Source organism: Rhinopithecus bieti, unplaced genomic scaffold, assembly GCF_001698545.2.
Source record: "Rhinopithecus bieti isolate Rb0 unplaced genomic scaffold, ASM169854v2 scaffold_29928, whole genome shotgun sequence".
In the NCBI taxonomy this organism is placed as follows: Eukaryota; Metazoa; Chordata; class Mammalia; order Primates; family Cercopithecidae; genus Rhinopithecus; species Rhinopithecus bieti.
The window spans coordinates 2,177,499-2,194,073 of NW_016814053.1; the positions used below are offsets into that span (position 1 = coordinate 2,177,499).

At 41.2% G+C, this 16,575-nt stretch overlaps 1 protein-coding gene across 1 annotated transcript in view; it reads left to right on the forward strand.

The window, feature by feature from the left end:
• The window catches only part of ATL1 (atlastin GTPase 1), a 101,827-nt gene that overhangs the window by 4,058 nt on the left and 81,194 nt on the right, over positions 1 to 16,575 (forward strand). The window lies entirely within an intron of this gene.

Here is a 16,575-nt window from a genome sequence, read left to right on the forward strand (position 1 = left end):
TCTGTCTCAAAAAAAAAAAATAAAAAAATAAAAAAAATAAAAAAAAAAAAAAATTGGTACTAGTAGAGTGAGATGTTGCTGAACAGTTACCTGAAAATGTGGAAGCGACTTTGGAACTGGGTAACAGGCAGAGGTTGGAACAGTTTGGAGAAGACAGGAAAATGTGGGAAAGTGTGGAACTTCCTAGGGACTTGTTGGATGGCTTTGACAAAAATGTCGATAGTGATATAACAATATGTCCAGGCTGAGGTAGTCTCAGATGGAGATGAGGAACTTGTTGGAACTGGAGCAAAGGTGACTATTGTTATATTTTAGCAAAGACACTGGTGGCATTTTGCCCCTGCCCTAGGGGTTTGTGGAACTTTGAACTTGAGAGAGATGATTTAGGGTATCTGGCAGAAGAAATACCTAAGCAGCAAAGCATTCAAGAGGTGACTAGGGTGCTGTTAAAAGCATTCAGTCTTATAAGGGAAGCAGAGCATAAAAGTTTGGAAAATTTGCAGCCTGACAATACAATGGAAAATAAAAATCCTATTTTCTGAGGAAAAATTCAAGTGGTCTGCAGAAATCTGCATAAGCAACGAAGAGCTGAATATTAATTCCCAAGACAATGGGGAAAATGCCTCCAGGGCACATCAGAGGTCTTCCTGGCAGACCTTCCCATCACAGGCCTGGAGACCTAGGAGGAAAAAGTGGTTTTGTTTGCTAGACCCAGGGTCCCTGTGCTGCGTGCAGCCTAGAGACTTGGTGCCCTGCATTCCAGCTGCTCCAGCCGCAGCTGAAAGGGGCCAACATAGAGCTGGGGCCATGGCTTCAGAGGGTGCAAGCCTCAAGCCTTGGCAGCTTCCACGTGGTGTTGAGCCTGCTAGTACACAGAAGTCAAGAATTGAGGTTTGGGAACCTTTGCCTAGATTTCAGACGATGTATGGAAATGCCTGGATGTCAAGGCAAACGTTTTCTGCAGGGCTAGGGCTCTCATGAAGAACCTCTGCTAGGGCAGTGCAAAAGGGAAATGTGGGGTCAGAGCCCCCACACAGAGTTCCTACTGGGGCACTGTCTAGTGGAGCTGAGAAGAGGGTCACTGTCCTCCAGACCCCAGAATGGTAGATCCACTGACAGCTTGCACCGTGCACATGGAAAAGCTGCAGACACGCAACATCATCCCATGAAAGCAGCCAGAGGGAGGCTGTACCCTGCAAAGCCACAGAGCAGAGCTGCCCAAGACCATGGGACCCAACCTCTTGCATCAGCGTGACCTAGATGTGAGACATGAAGTCAAAGGAGATCATTTTGGAGCTCTAAGATTTGACTGCCCCGCTTGATTTCAGACTTGCATGGGGCCTGTAATCCCTTTGTTTTGGCCCATTTCTCCCATTTCAAATGGCTGTATTTACCCAATGCCTGTACTTCCACTGTATCTAGGAAGTAACTAACCTGCTTTTGATTTTACAGGCTCACTGGTAGAAGGGACTTGCCTTGTCTCGGATGAGATGTTGGACTGCAGACTTTTGAGTTAATGCTGAAATGATTTAACACTTTGGGGGACTGTTGGGAAGGCATGATTGATTTTGAAATGTGAGGGCGTGAGATTTGGGAGGGGCCAGGGGCAGAATGATATGGTTTGGTTGTGTGCCCACCCGCATCTCATCTTGAATTCCCATGTGAGAGAGGGACCCGGTGGGAGGTAATTGAATCTTGGGGGCAAATCTTTCCCGTCATGTTCTCATGACAGTGAATAAGTCTCGTGAGATCTGATGGCTTTAAAATGGGGTATTCCCCTGCACGAGTCCTTCCTTTCCTGCTGCCATCCATGTAGGACATGACTTGCTCCTCCTTTCCTTCTGCCATGATTATGAGGCTTCCCCTGCCACATGGAACTGTACATGCAATTAAACCTCTTTCTTTTGTAAATTGCCCACTCTTGGGTATGTCTTTATCAGCAGTGTGAAAACAGACTAATAGAGTTAAAAAGCTGTTTCTATTAACCTTTATTGTCAGAGTGGTTTTAAGGTTTATGTGAAAATTGGTAGAAGGATTTCTGTATTAACTCACAAATTGATTTTGTCTGCAAATTCAATAGCTGAGAAAAGATAGCAGATTACAAATAATCTTATGCTGTTCCTTATTGGTTTCCTCACACAATAACAGGTATGTTCAAAAGGGTGCCCAAAGTTTGCCCGCACCTCATGTAGACTAGTGTTATGAGCAGAAAAAGCCACAGTGCTTGACTGGGATCCTATCCTACAGCTGAATAGCTCTTGCAGGATTCCAATAAGCTCTCCTTTTCTTTGTCTCTGCAGAGCAAGGATAATAATGGCTTTCCACTGTTGCTAATCTCAGGATTCCTTGCTATCTGTTGGTGATTCGCTTAACCCTGTCCTCATTTTTTATCATTTATTTATTTATTAGAGATGGTGCTTGCTCTGTTGCCCAGGCTAGAATGCAGTGGCTATTGACACGTGCTATCATACTGTATCACAGCTTCAAACTCCTGGCCCGAAGCAATCCGACTACCTCAACCTCCCAAGTAGCTGTGACTATGAGTGTGCACCACTGTGCTCAGCTTTGATTTTTATAAATGGTCCTTTTTTTATATTCTCTTTCTGTGCTTTTTCTTCCGAGAAACCTGATTGATAAAGTTATAGGGATTAGAATTAGTCTCAGAAAAGAGACTCTCAAAATGGCTTTCTAGGATGGTATTACTTGCATGTCTGATGATTACTTGTATAAACTACTTGCCAAGGAAAATGAAATGGTGGTATTCTATAGCATGGAGTGGCATCACAGTTATTCAGACTATCAATAGTGGCATGAAATGGAGTATCAGTGTAGGGCACGACTTTGAAAGATCAATCTCTATCACGTAGCTGCTATGACAGTGAGGTTTACTAAAATTATTGTGTCATTTGGCTCTTCTGACTGCTTCTGTGAGAGTACATGAAGAAAAGACAAATAGCCTTGGGTTCCAAATATCAGGCATGAATAGAAATTCAGAAAACTTCCTTGACAGGTTTGAAGAAATCTATTATCTCTTATAGCTAAGGGGAAGATATGGCTGAGGATCAAGTCCAGGGCCTGACTATGAAGGCTTTGTAGTTGCAATATTAATTAAATGTGGGACCTAGTTCTGTTATGCTAAGATAAGGGCACTGGTGAAGATGGCCTAGGACCTATGACATGGGATGGGGGCATTTGAGCAGATATGAATGAGGCTTAGAAACATGAGTTGGAAGAAAGAGTTTCAGTATAGCCCTAATGGGGAAGTACACAGAATGCTCTTGGAGGAGAGCTTATACAATGAAGAAGCTGTAGGATCTTGCTAAATACTTACCTGGGATTCAGATTTGCTGCGTTGACTTGAGCATCTGCAAGTCCTTCTAAGTGGGTTACTAGAAGCTTGTTCTCAATAATAGCTTACAATCTATATGCTGAGATGCCAGAATTTCCCTGGCATACTGTAGAAGAAAGAATCTCAAGGTTTAGGGAGATAGGATGTTGGATTTGCTCTATTATAGTCATTCTGCTTAGTCATACTCTATTCACACCATGCCCAGGAGGGCCCATAGAATTTACTCTTTTCAAGGCATTGAATGAGGGAGAACAGATACCCTTGAAAAATTCTTCTGTAGCTGCCCTCAAGTAGATTAGAGATGATGATCACGAGCCCACATTGAAACTGGGATCCATGATTTTATATCCTGGTAGAGGCTTAACTGTCAAAGGCATGTTTAGCACAGTTACTATAATAACCTTCAGGAAGAGGTGAAAATCGGGATGTTTTGACTGCAAGTATAGGTGGTGGTATCCTATTGATCCCTGAGTCTCTAGGAATGAATAAAACCATCAGCCTGCTTAAGTGCTATTTGACATATGTAGATGGAAAAATCCTGGGACTGATAGGTAGAAACCTAACTGAAATCACTGTAATAGAGATTCAAGACATATTACCTGAATCTTAGACATAAACCAGTTCACAAACCTGGAGTCCCTTAATTAAGGGTGAGGCCAGATGTCTTTGAGGAAGAGTCCCATAGTGCAGTCAGGTATAAATGGTGATTTTTCCCTAAGGCCATTTCCAGAGGCACTTGTATCCTTTTACCAGGGTGATTGTGAACTAAGGAATAGGAGATTCTCATATGTTCTGGAGGTTAATTGATATTAGCTCTGAATACTAATCTCTGCAGTCTCAAAATACCACCAAAATTCCAGTGATTAGAGATTTAAGAAAGTCAAGTGGGACTAAAGATCCACTCCAGAGTTATTTTTCCAGTCCCAAAATATGTGTGAATATAGATATATTGAGTAGCAGAATTCCTACATTAGGTTTATAGGGAGCTATTATGATTGGTAGGAACAAGTGTAACCTCCCTAGCTAACTTCTTACCCATGCCAAAGTTGAATACCAAATTTAAACTTGATCACTGGGGAAATCACAGAGATTAGTGCCACCATTAAAGATATGAAAGATACAAGTCTTTTCCTTTTAACTCATCTTGGCTCATGCAATAGCCAAATTAGTTTTGGAGAATGTCTGTGGATTATTAAAAATTTAATCAAATGTTGATGCCAATCATAGTTGTGGTTCCACATGTCGGGGATCTTTACTAGAGCAAATCAGAACAGTTCTTGGCACCTAGAGGGTAGCTATTGACTTGAAAACTAGAAAGTAGCTTCCTTTTCAATTCCCATCAGCAAAAATAATCAGAAGCAGTTTGCTTTCACATGATTGCAACAGCACTGTCATTGTATTACCTCAGGGATATTTAAAGACTTCTGTTCTATGATAGAGTATCATTCCAGAGGGACCTTTGTTTCCTTAATATCCAATAGAATATCATGGTAGTCTTTTATCTTGATAACATTATGGAAGTTGCACCTTGTGAGCAGGAAGTAGCAACCACCCTACATACTTTAAAAAATACCACTATATCAGAGAACTAGAGATAAACCCAGTTCAGGAACCTGACACATTCGTGAAATTTCTAACAAGGAAGTAGTGCTCTACCTTGTATCATCCACCTTAAAGATGCACAGTGTTTGTTTGGCCTGTTTTTATTTTGAGACAATGTACTGCATTTGCTACTCTTTGACCCATGTAACCTGTATGACTGCCACCTTGTTCATATCACTTGGAACAACATAATGTACTACAGAAGGTCCAGGCTATGATGCAAGCTGCCCTGACGCAAGCTGCCCTGACACTTAGGCTTTAGGATTCAGCAATCCCAGTGGTAAGTAGGATACTGAATGGAGTCTCTTGCAAGCCCAGTAGGAGAATCCCAATGCAGATCCCTAGGATTTTGGTGTAAGAATATGCCTTTATCTGCTGACAGCTATTGTCTGTTTGAAAGGCAACTCTTGATTTACTTCTAGGCCTTAGTAGAGGCTAGACTCCTGACCATAGGATACTAAGTAACTATGTGACATGAACTGCTCTTTAGAAATTGGGTGTTACCCTGCATGTTCTCACTCATAAGTGAGAGTTGAACAATGAGAACACGTGGACACAGGGAGGGGAACATCACACACGGGGCCTGGCCTGTCAAGCGGGGAGGGGTTGGGGGCAAGGGGAGGGAGAGCACTAGGACAAATACCTAATGCATGTGGGGCTTAAAACCTAGATGACGGGTTGATAGGTGCAGCAAACTACAATGGCATGTGCATACCTATGTAATAAAACTGCACATTCTGTACAGGTATCCCAGAACTTAAAGTAAAATAAAAAAAAAAAAAAGGAAATTGGGTGTTACCTAATTTACTGAGTCATAAGTTGAGCATGGGCAGCAGAATTCCATTGTCAAATGGAAGAGTATACACTGAGGTGGCCTGAGATTATCTGGAAGACACAAGTAAATCACATGGAACAAATGTCCATTGGACTTGCCATTACTTCTTTGCTATGTGTTTTTTTTTTCCAACCCATTATCTTTAGGCTCATAGCCATTTAGCAGAGGAAGAAAAAGTTTAGGCCTGGTTTATTAATGGTCTGCATGATATGCTAGCACCAACTTGAAGCAGACAGCCACAGAATTCTGTGTCCACACCATAATGGGGTGGCCCTGAAAGATAGTGAGGGAGAGAAATTCTCCCAGTGGATATAACTTTGAATAGTACATCTGGTTGTCCTCTTTTTTAGGAAGAAGAGTTGATCTGAGGTATGGATCTGTACTGATTTATGCACAATAGCTAATAGGTTGGTCAGTTACTTGGAAGGAAGAAGATTTGAGATAAGGAAGGCAGTGGGAGGAGTATTATGGATGGATTCTTAAAATTGCACAGAATGTGAAAATGTCTGTGAACTACAATACTGTCCAGCAGAGGGCATCCATCTCGATAGTTATACAAGATCTGTCCTACAGGTGTCAATCAGTCTCTTTACCCAGTCACACTAGTGCTTGCTCGGGGGGCCTACGTGACAGTAGGAATGTAGGCTAAGAGTAGATTCAACAATGTGGACTTCTACTTGCCAAGGATAATTCAGTTACTGCCACTATGGAGTGATTAATCTGCTTATAGCAGAGGCCATTGCAGAGACCCCAGTATGATACTGTTCCCTTGTCAGATTAGTCAACCATCTGGTGGCAGTTTAATTACACTAGATTCCTTTCATTATAGAGAGAAGAGTGATCTGTTATCATGGGAATAGATACATATTCCAGGTAGAGGTTTACCTTCCCTGCTTGGAAAGTTTCTATTAGTGCCACAATTCATGGGCTTATGGAATGCCTTGTTTTATCACCATGTATCACAAATATCTTTGAGCAAGAAAGTAATTTTATTATAGGGGAAGTGTGGCAGCAGAGTCATGCCCATGGAATTAACTGATCTTACCCATCACTCAGGAACAGCTAGTTTGATAGGATGGAGGAAAGTATGCAGAAGGATCAGTTGTGGTGCTGGCTGAGAGAAAACCCCTGTAAGGATGTAGTATAGGACTCGACCCAGTCACCATTATATGTTGCCATCTACTCAATATTCAGAATGCATGGTTCTGTGAACCAAGAGGCAGAGGTAGGAGTGGCTCTTCTATTATTCCAAATCTCTCTCCTGAATTTTTTTTTCTCTACAACTTTGTCTTTATCATATTGTCCCTATAGCATTGGACTTGGTGAGTTTGGAGGCCCCAGTGCCCAAGGGATTGATACTTTCCCCAGATGACATGGTCACAGTTCTATTTAATGGGAAGCTGAAACTACCACCTGGCTATTTTGGAGTCTTCAGATCACTAAATCAACAGTTAGAGAAGGGGGTCATTGTACTGGTTGGGGTGATTGATTCTAATGACCATGGGGAAATTGGTTATTGCTCCACAAAGGGAACAAGGAAGACTATGTCTGGAATCCCAGGTATTCACTAGGGTGTCTCTTAGTATTCACATCTCTAATATTACTGGACAGTGGGAAACTGAAACAACACAATGAAGATGAGAGCACTAAGGACTTGGATCCTCTGAGACTAAGGTTGGGTGACCCCACCAGATGAGGTATGGGAAAATGAAAGCCATGATGATCACTTTGGCCCTTAGGCCCAATAACTACCCTCTTTTCTCTGTCCTTACTATCAGAACCACAATTTTGTTGACCTTTTCCAAGTGGCTATGTCCATCAGGGGAGACTGAGACACTCCCCCATCTTAGGGAATAAATCTTGATTGGTCTAGCCTCATTTTTCTTGTTAAAGGAATGGTTTAGGCTTGGATAATTCTGGACAATGACACAGGAGGAAAAGTCTGCTGGAGTGCTTCTAGGAAGGTTTTCCTTGCTATTAACAGGGTACGCAAGACACAGACATGACTTTTTCTGTCTCTAGGCATGGATGTCTGCTTCTGATGTGACTAGAATGGCAACTGCCATTTTGAAAACATAAGAGGAGCCAGCATTAGAAAATAAGTTGGCTGGGCGGTGGTGGCTCACACGTGTAATTTCAGGACTTTGGGAGGCTGAGGTGGGAGGATTGCTTGAGCTCAGGAGTTTGAGACCAGCCTGGGGAACATAGTGAGACCTCATCTCTACTAAAAGTTGGGAAAAAATTAGCCAGGCATGGTGGCATAAGGCTATAAATGCAGCTACTCAGAAGGCTGAAGCAGGAGGATTGTATAAGCCCAGGAGATGGATGCTGCAGTGAGCTGTGATTGTACCACTGCACTCCAGCCTGAGTGACAGAGTGAGACCCACTCTCAAAAAACAGGAAGCCAACTATAATGTGACAGGTCCCTCATCAGATTACTGAAGGGTGTGTGTCCACTGCTTGAACTTGGAAGGCCGGACTCTGAGCCAAGGCCATGATGCCCAGCCAAGAAACAGGTGTTTCTGAGAACCCAAACATCATGGAGAGTATCTCGGAACCTACCAAGAAAAATAGTCTCATTGCTCAAACACAGTAGGCAAAGAGCCAGAAAATTAAAGGCAGTTTGGAGATGGAAAGTAGCGCAGATCTCTAGAGCTGTCCTGCTGCTGCTCAGGAGCACCCTGTATGTAAGTCCTAATAAATTCATCTACTTGCCAATCTGAACTGTCTGAGTCACTTTTTGGTCTCTCAGCTCCCTCCCAGTTTGGGAGACCACTTTTCTGTACAATCCTGGGCTTTTCTTGTAACAGTTGGTATCACAAACAGGATCTGAGAGACCAAAGGAAGATCTAGGAAGGGGTGTCTGCAGTGGGAATCCCAGGGTGGTCGACAGCATCCATGTGGGGTGAAATTGTCCAACTGCTCGACCTTTGTGGGCTGTTGCTTGAGTACAGGTATGCTTAGAAAATTCCAGTGGGGAATAAACATGTAGTGCAAGGACCTAAGACGTTAAAGTACAATAAGGATAGCAAATGTGCTGTTGCTGTGGTAAGACTGGCTACTGAGAAATTGTTAAAGCAGGAAAAATAGATACAAAAGTTAAGGGAGGAGCTACAATTAGAAAGGGACATGCGAGTATCCATGTCAGCCCTGGTTGGGGATTTGGTGGAGAAGGTAGATAAAAGGGAGGAAGGGTTGGAACTCCTGTGGCTTATGTTTCCAAAAACATGGGAAAGTTCAAAGACATGCCAGGTTTTCTAGGTCTCCAGCTGGTTACATATTGTGACTCATCCTTGTGGACCTTTTTAAACTGATGGCCAAATTACAGCAAGAAAAATCCACAGCTCAAATGTTTCACCTTCAATTACAGTTAATCAGATCTTCTGAAGCTCTCTCTTTCTCTTTTCTTTTCTGCCTGCTTTGAATCTGTTGTTATTAAACTCCTGGTGTTGAAATAAAACTCACTGTTTATGGTACTGCTAATTCAAAGCCACTTGGGGATTTTGTTTTTCTTACACAGTTCAGACAATTCTAACTAAAATGTAAATGTTAGAAACTCATTTGAAACTGAAGAGAAAAAGGAGGTAAAATAAGTTTTTTAAAAAAATCAAACTGCTATGAAAACTACTTTACCCAAAATTTTTGTCCACAGCCTTCATTGGATTCAAATAAAATTTAGCCATGTGAAGGGGTCCTAATTTTGTCAAAAATAATTTCGATTCAGTTATCTTTTATAGTCTGATGAGTTTATAATACTGTCTCATGGCTAGAGTTCTGAAGTAAAAGGTATTGGGTGTGTGCATGTGTGTGTGTGTGTGCATGTGTGAGTGTGTGAGAACATACATGTTTAAATATGTTTATATGTATGTACATGTGTTATATGTTATGTCTGACGTGCTAACAACTTGGCTTATAAGTAAATGAGTACTCATATATTAAGGTAAAGTCAAGTACTTTTAAAGTTTATGTAAATTTAGTAATCTTTAATAAACAAGTTGGATTTAAAATTATTCATAAAATAAAATAGAAATGTCTTCAGAATTGTCATCATACATTTTTGTCTGGGTTTACTGATTAGGTAAGTTTTATGTTTGCCTCTGCTAGATATTTTAAGATGTCAGAGTTTGACACGAAAGTTATAAGACTGTAAACCCAGCCAAAAACAGAATGATCGTTGTGTGGTTTTTTTGACAAATAAGACTAATTTAATATAGTTGGTTCAGTGAAAGTAGCAAAATCTTCTAAATTATCAGCAAAATGCCCATGTGTTTAAGGTGTTTTTTAAAAATTATTATACTTTAAGTTCTGGGGTACCTGTGCAGAATATGCAGGTTTGAATATACACGTCCAATAGTGGTTTGCTGTACCCATTAACCTGTCATCTACATTAGGTATTTCTCCTAATGCTATCCCTCCCCGACAGGCCCCGGTGTTACTCACTTATAAGTGGGAGTTGAACAAAGAGAACACATGGACACAGGAGGAGGGGGGAACTTTAACGTTTTTACTTAGGTGAACATCTTATATTTACAGGCTATAGAAATGGTTAACAGGAAAATAAGTTAGAATAGTGGTTAGGTTTGTCTAATATCTGAGTTCTCATGAGTCATCCAGATAAACTGCTAAAAACGAATGAATTGAATAAATGTGAATGAGATAAATGCTTATAGGTGAACTCGTGTGTAATTTAAAATCTTAAAATTATTTTAGGTACTCAGTGAATGTCTGAGGGATTTCCAGTTGAAAAAAAAAATGTTATATAGAGGGCGTTGGTTGTACTTCTGTACCCATTAATGGGAAATAAAATCTGTTATGTGGGGGAAGCATTGGTGGACCTCTGTGAGCTGAATAAAAATAAGGACAGAGTCTGAAAAGAAATCAAGGAACAAAAAGGGGATGGGCCAAATGGGCCCCTGTACACTTGCCTTAGCCCAGGCTGGCAATGAAGATGAAATAATACTGCCTACCAGGAGAATATTCTGAGATCATCCAAACAATCCAGAAGTTACATAAGGTACGGATAGGCCAGAACCCCTATGACAGCCCTGTGTGGCCTCTGAAAAAGCCAAATGGCATCTGGAGAATGATGGTAGACTACCATGAGCTAAATGAGGTGGTACTGCTTGTATCTGCTGCTGCACCCGATATTGCTCAACTGCTACAGCAAGTAGTCCTTAAGCTGGGAAGTGTCCATGCTATGATTAACTTGCATTATGCCTTTTCCAGTATTCTTTTAGCAGAAGATTTACAAGACCAGTTTGCCTTCACTTGGGAAGGCCAGTAATGGACTTTCCAGGTACTACCAAAAAGATACCTGCACAACCCCACCATCTGTCACAGTATAGTTGCATAGTACCTATATAGACTCACTTTGCCTGCCTCAGTCTCTGTGTTTCACTGTATTAATGATATCATGCTAACCTCAGTCTCTTGCAGGTCTGGAGACTACCTTACAAACCACCTTGGATGGCCTAAAGGACAGGGGATGGGAAGCCAACCCCAAAAAGATACAGAGGCCCAGGATAGCCATCAAATTCCTGGGAGTTACCTGGTCAACTAAGACGTGAAACATACCTGAAGCTATCATTGATAAGATAGTACAGCAGCTTGTTCCCCAGACAGTAAAGCAACTGTAGGTTTTCCTAGGTTTACTGGGCTACTGGAGGATATTCATTCCTCATTTGGCACAAACCCTCAGCTCATTATATACCCTAATAAAGAAGGGTAAAAAATGGGACAGGACACACATAGAGCAAGAGCCATTTGACAAAGCAAAAATATTGGTGAAACAAGCCCAAGCACTAGAGGTCCCACTGCAACAGGATCCTTTTGTATTAGAAGCCACTAGAGATGCCACAAGGATGACTTAGGGTTTGTGGCAAAAGCAGCCAGTGGGAATGGTAACTGTAGGGTTTTGGTCTCAATTATGTTTGTTTGTTTGTTTGTTTGTTTGTTTGTTTGTTTGTTTTGAGACGAAGTCTTCCTCTGTCACCCAGGCTGGAGTGCAGTGGCACACTCTCGGCTCACTGCAAGCTCCACCTCCCAGGTTCATGCCATTCTCCTGCCTTAGCCTCCCCAGCAGCTGGGACTACAGGCTCACGCTGCCACACCCAGCTAATTTTTTTTTTTTTTTTTTTGTATTTTTAGTAGAGACAGGGCTTCACTGTGTTAGCCAGGCTGTGGTCTCCATCTCCTGACCTTGTGATCCGCCTGCCTCGGCCTCCCAAAATGCTGGGTTTACCGGTGTGAGCCACCACCTGGCCTGGTCTCAATTATGAAAAGGGGCAGAATCCTACTATACAGTCCTAGAGCAACAGCTATTAGCCATGTATAGGGCATTGCAACAAGCAGAGGCCATCACCACCAGAAAGAAGACCACACAATAAAAACTGCCTACCCCATAAAAGGTGGGTGGAAGGCTTTCTAACCAAGCCCACCTCTGGGATGGCACAATTACACACCCTGCAGAAATGGCATGCCTGTCTACAACAAAGGGGTGTCCTGTCTACTAATCCTTTAAGTCAGCTTCTACAGGAGGTGCCTGGACCCATCCACGTTGAACAAGTGGAGGGAGCCAAGATGGCAATAGAACCACCTACTGGGCCAACCATTGTATATAAGGGGATCCCACCAATACCCACTAGGGCCTGGTACATTGATGGGTTTAGCAAAGGCACCCAACACCAATGGTCAGTGGCCGTGGTACAAATAGATACTGACACCATATAACTGTATAGGTACCTCATAAGAGCAGCCACAGGGTGGGCCACAGCAAAGGCAGCAGGCATCTCCATCCTCTATGTAAATATTCTAGCAGCTGTTCAGGACTGTGAGACCTACTCACAGCTGAGACCTAGAAGGGTTCCTTCTGCACTAAGTCACATACCTAAAGCCATACAACCTCCATAGGACTGACAAGTCAATTTTATTGGTCCTCTGCCCTGGAATGGTGGGGAAAGGCATACCTTAACCTCTGTGGACACAACAGTGGGGCTACTACAGGCCTTCCCAATAAAACATGCCACCCAGCTGGAGACCGTTAAGTGTCTGACTGCTCTTAGTGTCATATATGGCATGCTATGAAGAACATATAATGATCAGGGCTCCCATTCGTGGGCCACAATATCCAACACTGGGGATCAGAACAAAACATAGACTGGAGGTTCCACTACCATATATCCCAACAGGGGCAGGACTCAGAAAAAAAATAATGGCCTGTTAAAAACCCAATTACATGCACTGTCCCAGAATGGCTAAGTTTCTGGACTAAGAATCTCCCTGAAGCCATACAAATTTTAAATGAGTTACCCGCTAACACACTTGGCATCACTCCCTATGAATGGGCCTATAAAATATGCCCTGCAAACTCGCAGCGCTACCTCTGAGACACTGAGACATGCTTCTGAAGCAGAACCATGCTGTGCTTCTAAGAACACCAGTGGATCTGCCAGTTGGCAATGGCTACATGGACCTGAAGTTGAGCTGGAAAGTGCCCCTATACTGGACTGGTTTTGTGATGCTGGAGGGTGAATGAAGACTGCTGGAGGATAGGTGATCCCAGTTGTATGTACTCTTAGAGGGAGGTCTGAGAGTCTTATGATATCAACATCAGCAGCACTGATACCTGCTGGAGTGGTCATAGTGCAGAGTGCATAGGCAAGGCTGGAAGCTTACCAATTGGCTACTATGCCCACTCTTAGAGAGGGAAGCCATGTGTGGTACTGTAAGCCAGAACTGAAGCCTGTGGCAGCCTCACTAATAGGGCCAATGGGAGAAAATATAGCAGTAATAATATTACAAGGGTGGCTATACCCATGAGGGTCTCTGTTGAACACCTGTGTTTGCCTTGTTTCTGCTACCCATGGCAGCTGGTAATGTCTTCTGAACTAGGCTGTGACTACAACAGCAGCCAGCAACCAGTCCTATTGTGGGGTATGTGGATACCTCCCCCTGTTAAGTAGTAATGGTATGCCTTGGGATATTCTGCCTTTTGGCTGACAGAACTGGAATGACTGGTTCAACAGCACCAATAAGGCAACCCAGGCTCACTAAGGATTGTCTCTGCATGGAGGCCTGATTGCCAATGCAATGGAGACTCAAAGATATGTGCCATTAGGCCACAAAACAAGTCTCAATAAATTTAAGAAAATAAAAATCATATCAAGTACCTTCTCAGACCACAGTGAAATAAAACTGGAAAATAACTCCAAAAGGAACCCTCAAAATTATACAAATAAATAGAAATTAAATAATCCGCTCTTGAATGATCTTTGGGTTAACAATGAAATCAAGATGGAAATTTAAAAATTCTTTGAACTGAATGACAGTGACACAACTTATCAAAACCTCTGGGATACAGCAAAAATGGTGCTAAGAGGAAAGGTCATAGCATTAAATGCTTACATCAAAAAGTCTGAAAGAGCACAAATAGACAACCTAACATCATACCTCAAGAACTAGAGAAACAAGAACCAAACCCAAACCCAGCAGAAAAAAAAAAATTAACAAAGATCACAGCAGAAACTAAATGAAATTGAAACAAAAAAATACAAAAGACAGACGAAACAAAAAGCTATTTATTTGAAAAGATAAAATTGATAGATCATTAGTGAGATTAACTAAGAAAAGAAGAAAAAAGATCCAAATAAGCTCAATTAGAAACAAAACAGAAGATATTACAACCGATGCTACAGAAATACAAAAGATCATTCAAGGCTACTATGAACACCTTTATGTACACAAACTAGAAAGTCTAAAGGAGATGGATAAATTCCTGGAAATGTACAACCCTCCTGATTAAATCAGGAAGAAATAGAAACTGAACAGACCAATAACAAGCTGTGAGATTGAATCAGTGATTTAAAAATTGCCAAAAATTCCTTTCAGGACCAGATGAATTCATAGCCTAATTGTATCAGACATTCAAAGAAGAATTGGTACCAGTTCTACTGAAACTATTTCAAAAGATAGAGAAAGATGGAATCCTCCCCAAATCATTCGATGAAGGCAGTGTTACCCCAATACCAAAACCAGGAAAGGCCATAACAAAAAATGAAAACTACAGACCATTATCCCTGAGGATAATGGTCTGCATTATCATCAAAGATGCAAAAAATCGTAACAAAATACTAGCTTTCCAAATCTAACAGCTTATCAAAAAGATAATATATCATGATGAAGTGGATTTCATACCAGGGATTCAGGGATGGTTTAACATATGCAAATCAATAAATGTAACATGACACGTAAACAAAAATATGATTATCTCAGTAGGCACAGGAAAAGCACTTGATAAAATCCAGCATTCTTTTATGATAAAAACCCTCAAAAAATTGTCATAGATGGGACATACCTCAAAGTAATAAAAGCCATCTATGACACACCAACAGACAACATAATACGGAACAAGGAAAAGTTGAAAGCATTCCCCCAGAGAACTGGAACAAGACAAGAATACCCACTTTTGCCAATTCTACTCAACATAGTACTGGAAATCCTAGCCAGAGCAGTCAGACAAAAGAAAAGTAAAGAGTATTCAAATTGGAAAAGAGGAAGTCAAACTGTTGTTGTTCGCCGTTAATATGATCATGTACCTAGAAAACCCTAAAGACTCATCCAAAAATCTCCTAGACCTGATACATGAACTCAGTAAAGTTTCAGGATACAAAATCAATGTACACAATCAGTAGCGCTGCTCTACACCAATAATGACAAAAGTGAGAATCAAATCAAGTACTCAATCCCTTTTACAACAGCTGCAAAAAATTTAATTAAATAAAATACTTATGAACATACTTAACCAAGGAGGTGAAAGATCTCTACAAGAAAAACTACAAAACACTGCTGAAAGAAATCATAGATGACACAAACAAATGGAAACACATCCTATGCTCATGAATAGGTAGAATCAATATTGTGAACATGACCATACTTCCAAAAGCAATCTACACATTCAATGCAATTCCCATCAATATACCATCATCATTCTTCAAAGAACTAGAAAAATATCCTAAAATTCATATGGAATCAAAAAAGAGCCCACATAGCCAAAGCAGTACTAAGAAAAAGAATGTATCTGGAAGCATCATAGTACCTGACTTCAAATTTTACTCTGAGGCTATAGTTACCAAAACAACGTGGTACTGCTATAAAAATAGGCATGTAGACCAACGGAACAGAATAGAGAACCCAGAAATAAAGCCAAATACTTACAACTAACTGGTCTTCGACAAAGCAAACAAAAACATAAAGTGGGGAAAGGATACCCTATTCAATAAATGGTGCTGGGATAACTGGCAAGCCACATGTAGAAGAATGAAACTGGATCCTCATCTCTCACCTTATATCAAAATCAACTCAAGATGGATCAAAGACTTAAATCTAAGAACTGAAACCATAAAGATTGTAGAAGATAACATCAGAAAAATTCTTCTAGACATTGGCTTAGGCAAAGAATTCATGACTAAGAATCTGAAAGCAAATGCAACGAAAATAAAAATAAATAAATGGGACCAGGCATGGTGGCTCATGCCTATAATCTCAGCACTTTGAGAAGCTGAGGTGGGTAGATTACTGGAGGTCAGGAGTTCAAGACCAGCCTGGCCAACATGGTGAAACCCTGTCTATACTAAAAATACAAAAAATTAGCTGGGCATGGTGGCGTGTGCCTGTAGTCACTGAATAGACAATTAGACAATTCTTGAAAAAATATACACAGACAGCCAACAAACATATGAAAAAATGTTCAAAATCACTATAAGGGAAACACAAATCAAAACCACAGTAAGAT